Raw genomic sequence first — 8,248 nt, forward strand, 5'->3', positions numbered from 1 at the left:
TCTCTCTGCCCCACCCTCCCTAAAAAAAAAACCCACAAAAAACAAAAAACCCCACAACATATTTGTATTAATTTTTTATTTAAAAAAAAGAATAGGAGGGGATCCCTGGGTGGCTCAGCGGTTTAGTGCTGCCTTTGGCCTCAGGTGTGATCCTGGAGTCCCGGGATCAAGTCCCACATCAGGCTCCCTGCATGGAGCCTGCTTGTCCTTCTGCCTGTGTCTCTGCCCCTCTCTCTCTCTCTCTCTCTTTCTCTCTCTCTCTCCTTGTGTATCTCTCATGAATGAATAAATAAAAATCTTTTAAAAATAAAAAAATAAAATAAAATAATAGGAGACATATAATGGCAAATTGTTAGCAAACTACTGTGTGTGTGTGTGTGTGTGTGTGTGTGTGTGTGTGAAATGCATATTGAATAATTTAAAAGAAAAAAGTTTTAAAGAAAGGCATGGGTGTGTATTAGCACTCTTTGGAACTTCACAACATACCCATAATTTCAAAGGAGATTCCATATTTAAAGCTCTAGTAAAAGTATGATAAAATAATGAGTAATAATTTTTAATATCTGCAGCAAAAATAACTCAAGGAAAGAAACGTTTTAGGTTTACCCTTTCAGAAGTTGATTTTTCCTTAAATTGTTCTTTATAAATCATCAGGTATATAATGAGCTATACTTAAGAGTTTAGCTAAAAAAAAAAAAAAAAGAGTTTAGCTAGATCTCAAGTGCTTCTGCACTTTTCCTTTAAAGTGCAAATATTTGGGACCCCTGGGTGGCGCAGTGGTTCGGTGCTTGCCTTTGGCCCAGGGCGCGATCCTGGAGACCGGGGATCGAATCCCACATCAGGCTCCCGGTGCATGGAGCCTGCTTCTCCCTCTGCCTATGTCTCTGCCTCTCTCTCTCTCTCTCTCTCTCTGTGACTATCATAAATAAATAAAAATTTTAAAAAAAAATAAAGTGCAAATATTTTCAGAAAGAACACTTCGAAATGTGATTGGTATCAATTTTTGCTGTACGTATTTAACACACTAATGCTATAAGCTCCCTAAGGCACTGCACTTCCAATGAAGGGATACTCTTTGTGTTTTTTCTTCTTTGAAAGATAAAGCCTGTCAAGTTTTTTTGAAACAATGTTTGCTTTTAAACTTAACATTCATAAGCAGAAATCACATGTTTCATTTAACTTGGAAGCACTATTATGAAACAAACTTAACTTGTTAGAAATTGCTTTGCTTTCAAAAACAAGCTTATATTTTGGAAACAACTTAAAATCACTTTATTTCTTTTTGCTGGATAGAGGGCTTAACAATGCCAGGAATGAAATCAAGGTGTTGACATCCATTTTCCTAGAATTTACCCCTTAAAAAAAAAATCCCTTGATAACAACTTTAAGATAATCTTATAAGAAGGGCACCTGGGAGGCTCAGTGGCTGAGTGTCTGCCTTTGGCCCAGTGCGTGACCCCGGGGTCCTGGGATCGTGTCCTACAAAGGGCTCCCTGCATGGAGCCTGCTTCTCCCTCTGCCTGTGTCTCTGCCTCTCTCTCCGTGTCTCTCACAAATAATTAAAATCTTAAAAAGGTAATCTTATAAGAACATAAGGGATGTTTGGAGGCTTAAAAGGAAAAGTGTTTACCAATATGTTTTCGATTATCTGTGGTGAATGGAAATGGAAAGACACAGAAAACATAGGCATTTAGTAAATGCTTAATGGTTACCAAAACCCCATGAGGGTAAAGATGCTGTTCTGTATGTGTAAGAAAGGCAGAGAAAAAAAGGGGAAATGTTCCTTCAGAATCTGTGGGAAACATGACAGTAAAGAAGACAATGAGAAGGTTAAACAATGTTAGAGACACTTATTAGCACGATGTGTTCAGAGATGTCAACAAAATATGATGTCAGGGAAGCTGAATCAAGTGTACGTGAGGCTCTGTGGCCTGGATGAATTTTATTCGTATGGATTAGAGACTATTTCAGGCAGTTCTAAAACCCAATATTGACCAGCTACACTTCTACTCAAATGCTGATAAAAATGCTTTTGATCAGTAATCTAACATTCTATAGACAAGAAAACACAAAAAGGAAGAGGAAAAGGAGGAGCAGCGTAAAGAGATACAGTTTTACTATACACAAATGTAATAAGTAGGTGGTCAACAAAGAATGATAAATCTTTAGGTCTGACAGCAGTGGTAACACTCGAAACATTTAGGACAGGTACAGACTGAGCACCAAGCAATCCCTGCCAATCCTTGCAGGGCTCAGACACTGAAACCCCCACTGCAGTGCCAATTCAGGGAGGGTCAAGGGAATGGGGTGCAGGGGGGACACTCAGAGGGCTCTGGACAGCATCTGCTTACACACCGGTGTGTTACTGTTATAATATCTTAAAGGTGAGGTTGCACAGATGCACAGAGGTGGATGCTACTTGCCCCAATTAAAACGACTTTAGAGCACTTCAGACATTTCTCTTGCACCCCTCAGGCAGCATCATTCCATGCACCAGGTTTTGCCTTCTAGACAAAGGACCACAGCTCTGCTGGGCTCTCTCTCAGAACTCGGAGGAGCTGGACCAACATCAGCAATTTAGACACTGTCAGCATATTCTAGAACTGAAACAACACCCAAGATTCTAGTACAGAGACTTTGCTGCCCTGATACCTAAAGATTATAGATGTGGTTTAAACAAAAAATTCAGTCATTAAATTATTATAGAGCACTATAGAAGTCCTAGCAGTAAATATAAGCAAGCTAGTCAATGATTTAAAAAAAATGGAGGGGGAGTATCTACTACCACTAGTGTTCATCATATAAAAGGATGATAATTATAACAATCATTTTTCATAAATACTATAGAAACTTCAGCTACTCAGAGTTTTCAGGGCTAGAATTACTCTGCATAGCCATTTTTACAACAATTTTTTAAAAAGAGGTTATTAACCTGTCAGAATGGCTAAAACCAACAACACAAGAAACAACAGGTGTTGGCAAGGTTGTAGAGAAAGGGGAACCCTCTTGCACTGTTGATGGGAATGCAAACTGGTGCAGTCACTGTGGAAAACAATGTGGAGATTCCTCAAAAAGTGAAAAATAGAACTACCATATGATCCAGCAATTGCACCAGTAGGCATTTACCCAAGGACACAAAAATACTAATTCAAAGGGATACATGCACCTCTATGTTTATAGCAGCATTATCTACAACAGCCAAATTATGGAAGCAGCTCAAGTGCCCATCAATTGATGAATAGATAAGGAAGATGTAGTATAAATATAAAATGGAATATTACTTGTCATAAAAAAGAATGAAATTTTGCCATTTGCAGCAACACAGATAGACCTACAGAGTATTGTGCTAAGTGAAATAAGCCTGTCAGAGAAAGACAAATACCATATGATTTCACTCATTTGTGGAATTTAAGGAATAAAACAAACAAGCAAAAGACAAAAGAGAGAGAGACAACCTCAAAACAGACTCTTAACTATTGAGAACAAACTGATGGTTACTAGAGGGAGGTGGCGGTGGGTGAAATAGGTGATGGGGATTAAGGAGTGCACTAGCTGTGGTGATCACTGGGTGATGTATAGAAGTGTTGAATCCCTATAGATCTATAGATTTGCCTAGTCTGGGTATTTTGCATACAAGGAATTATTAAATATGTGGTTTTCCTTGACTATTTTCTTTCACTTACTATGATCGAGCAAGGACTAAAATGGGGATCCTCTGTCTTTTGCAGCTTAGAACCAGTTCCTCCACGTCTCCTGATTTTCATCTTGTTGGTCCTCCCAGACCACAGAGCTGGGATATGGTCAGTTCTAGCTCATCTGACCAAGGAGTCCTTTATTTTGATTTCTCTACGATCATGTGTAGGAAGTCTCTCCGATCCCTAACATTTCAGCAGACATCAGACAGAAGTTCCCAGTAAAGGTGTTTCTGGAAAGACTGGGTAAGAGAAGAGAAGAAAGATAACATTTTCAGAAGACACCCAAGTATAGAGTGCTGACATATGGAGGGCACTGGCGGCTCAGTCAGGAGCCAGGTAGACTCAGGTGACTCATCAATATGGGAGAAGGAAACACTTGCTCTTTTCCAGCTGTGCATTAGCACACAGCCCTTTACCCAGACTTGTCAGTTTTCCTTCTGGCATGGGCAAGAGACATTCCCACTTGGCAGTGGCCTGGAGATGGAGGGAAATGGCAATCAGTACCCTACAGAACTTAGTTTCCTTCCGTGAAGGAAGACTGGAGAGAAAACATACATAACACAGCTACAACACTACAGACAGAACTAAATGGCACCGTGAAATACTCCTTGTAAAGTGTGGGCTTCACAATGAACTTGTTTCCATAGTTTATTCATCTATTAAATACTTATTAAGTATCTGGGGAGTGTGTATGGCTCAATCGGCTAAGTGTCAGACTCTTGATTTCGGTTCAGTCTACGATCTCAGGGTCGTGGGATCCAGTCCCACACTGGGCTCCACTCTGGGCATGGAGCCTGCTTAAGATTCTCTGCCTCTCTCTCTGCTCCTGTGTGCCTCTGTCCCCCACCATACTCGCTCACTCTCTCTCTCTCTCTCTCTAAAAAAATAAAATAGGGACACCAAAAAAAAAAATAGGAACACATCTTAAAAAAAAAAAATAGAGCTCAGCCGTTGAGTGTCTGCCTTCAGCTCAGGGCATGATCCTGGGACTGGTTATCGAGTGCCCCATCCAGCTCCCTGCGAAGAGCCTGCGTCTCCCTCTGCCTATGTCTCTGCCTCTCTCTCTCTGTGTCTCTCATGAATAAATAAATAAAATCTTTAAAAATATATATATATATTTATACACATTATATATGTATGTATGTATTTATTTATTTATTTATTAAATGTATTTTACATTATAGGCAAAGATTTCCAAAAGAGGAACATAAAAGGGCTATAGAAGACCTTATTAGAATTGAGAAGTTCTGTAATTTAATAAACACTATCAAGGAGTGCCTGGGTGTCTCAGTTGGTTAAGCAGTTAAGCGTCCAAGTTGTGATTTCGGCCAGGGTCATGATCTCATGGGTTATGTGATCAAGCCCCACATGAGGCTCCATGCTCAGTGGGGAGTTTGCCTGAGATTCTTCCCCTTAACTCCCTCTCCCTTTACCTGCCTCTCAAATAAATAAATCTTTAAAAATTTTTAAAAAATAAAAGACACTATCAAGAGAATAGAGAAGCTACAAACTGAGAAATCACAGAAATCACAGGACATTTATGTCCTATTTGTATATATGCATATGCATTCCTTATGTATATGCATTCTTTACGTTATAAAAGAATACAGTTATATATATATATAAGAATGTGCATAAATAAATCAAATATTTGTAAAGAAGAAAGTCCATTTTCTAAAGTGGGTAAGACACTTAAACAGTCACTTCACCAAAAAAGGATATCAAATAGCCAAAAGTTTATGAAAAGGTGTTCAACAACATTAGTTATTAGGGAAAGATAAATTCAAGCCACAACAAGGTACACTATTAACCTACCAGTGCATGCAAAAATGGCTAAAATTAGAAGGACTGATGAGCAACCAGACCTCTAACACTGCTAATGGAAGTGTAAATGGGTAAGGTCGCTTTGAAAAATAATTTGGAAGTATCCACTAAATGAAGCATATGTTTGCCATATGTCTCAGCAATTCAAATTCTGTGTATACCCTACAGAAATGAGTACATATTTATGTTCACCAAAAGACGTATGTGAGGATATTCACAGAAACTTTATTCACAATAGGGAAAAACTGGAAACAATCCAAAGGTCTAGTGACAACAGAATGTATAAAATAAACTATGACACAGTTGCATAATAGAATGTTACACAGCAATAAGCCACTGTTTTGCAAAATATGGACGACTCTCATAGACATAATACTGTGTGAAAGAAGCCAGGTATACACCATATGATTCCAATGATATGAAGATATAAACAGTAAAATTAGCCCATAATGAAAAATAGGTCAGAATAATAGTTATTTTTATGATGGGGGAGGTGGTAAGGATAGTGCACAAGAAAGCTTTCTGGGGTGACCGTATTCTGTATTATCTGGGTTATGGTCACATGGTGTATGTGTAAATAAAAATTAATTGAGCTGTGTACTTAATATTTTTGTACTTTGCTCTATGTATGCTATACTACAATTAGAAATGAAAAGAGGGAAGAAGAGAGGAAGGTAAAGGAGGAGAGACAAGGGGAGGGTGGGGGAAAGGGGAGATGATCAGACTCTGATTTAATAAGGAGGCACTGAAGAACCTATGGTAATTTCTATAATAATAATAATAATAATAATAATAATAATAATATTTTCTGCTTTGTTACCAAGTCCCCAAAAACCCAGCATTTCCAAACAGTAGAACATTTGTTCTTTGGTAGGTGTGAGCGGAACACAGTTTTCTTTACAGGTCCATCCTACAGGTGATTCATCTTAATTCTATTTGTCCTTGAACAATAACCAACTTCATGGATAAAATTAATGAAACTATTTCCCTAGGCCCAGGGATTATTGATTAATTGATTATTAAAATCAATTGCAGACATAAACAATTTGCTCAAAGTTTTACTCAAAAATGTATCTTCTGCCAAAAGAATGAGCACCTAATTCATTTTCATAGCTATTATAAAACAGAGTCAATATTCACATTAATGAAAAGTTATAGCAGCTTAAAAAAGCCAAAATATCACAATGCCACAGAAACTTACCTATCATTATAGGAGTCAATTAGACTAGAAAATCATGTAAAAAATGTAAAAATGACAAAATATGCTTTTATGTTACATATATTCAACAAGTAAATGTCAGAAAAGTCTCAATCATCTCTTTCACACACAAAAATATCCAGCTAATATATATTGCATAAACTTACTTCAAATTCCTGCTCAAGAAAGAAAACTCACACTTCTGGACACCTGGGTAGCTCAGTCAGTTAAGCGCCTGGCTCTTGATTTTGGCTCTCAGGTCAGGATCTCAGGTTTGTGAGATGTAGCTCTGCATCTAGCTCTGTGCTCAGCGGAGAGCCTGCCTCTCTCCCTCTCACTCTGCCCTTCCCTGTGTGCTCTCTCTCTAAAATAAATAAGTAAATAAATCTAAAAGAAAAGAAAAGAAAACTCATACTTCTGAAACAGAGGTAAATAAGAACTATTTTCTAAAATAGGACTTCAGAAGACAAACTAAAAAAAAAAAAAAGAGAGAGATTTGTTTTACCAGGATGCTTTAAATTTTGAAGCAATTGGTCAGTTTATTTCATAGTATGTTTTTGAAAGAATAGATCAATTTTGAAAAAATTTGAAACCCTACTAAATTTTACTTTGCCATATAGACCTGGATTTTGAAAAAAAATAAAAGTAGTTCTATTTACCATCATAAGAAAAAGCATATTGCCAATTAACACCCTCTGCCCACTTTAGTTTTATTCCAGAGCTCCAACAAATCAATAAGAAAACACAAACACACCAATATTAAAATGGGCAAAGGACATTCCACAAAGGAAGAAACACAAATATATAGCCAATAAGTATATGAAGCTATTACTCCTCCCATAGTAATCAAACACACACAAATTGTACAGCAACAAAGCAAATTTTTACCTAAAAAAGTGGAAGAGATTTTTAAAATTATAAAAGTTACAGATGAAACTATGAAGGGGAACTTGGGGAAAGGAATTTCGAGTCCAAGTGCCACTTGAGTACTGAGCTACGATAAATCGGTGAGCAGAAACATAAACTAAACGCTGACAATTTAAAAATTGACGAAATTGGTACCAATTTTATGCCACTGTTAACTTTTCTGCTTAGGTATTTTCTTTCTTAAAAGTTTAGTAGTGCTAAAAAAAAAAGTTTAGTGGTACTAAATATTCCTAGCTATCATAATAAAGAATTCTTTGTTTTTTCAAAGGATAAAACTGTCAAGAGGACGGGTTTTTCCCCTAGCTAGCCACCTCTATGATATAAAGTTAGTATTTTTACAAGATGGCTACAACCCCAATACTATTTCTTATATGGTGGCATCTTATTCTGATTGTCAAGAGAATACATAAAGAGAAATGAGTTGAGAAATAAACTTGCCAGTCTGAACTATAAATAGTGAAAAGCATAATTTACAAAACCATATACCAAATGGTACTTTTCTCTGGACACTGATGGTTGACACCGGAAATGACTATTCTACTATAGAACTGAAGTATATTCCCTCCATACTGTATTTCCTCCACGAAGTATATTCCCTCCCACC

This window comes from Vulpes lagopus, chromosome 1, assembly GCF_018345385.1.
Source record: "Vulpes lagopus strain Blue_001 chromosome 1, ASM1834538v1, whole genome shotgun sequence".
Taxonomy (NCBI): domain Eukaryota; kingdom Metazoa; phylum Chordata; class Mammalia; order Carnivora; family Canidae; genus Vulpes; species Vulpes lagopus.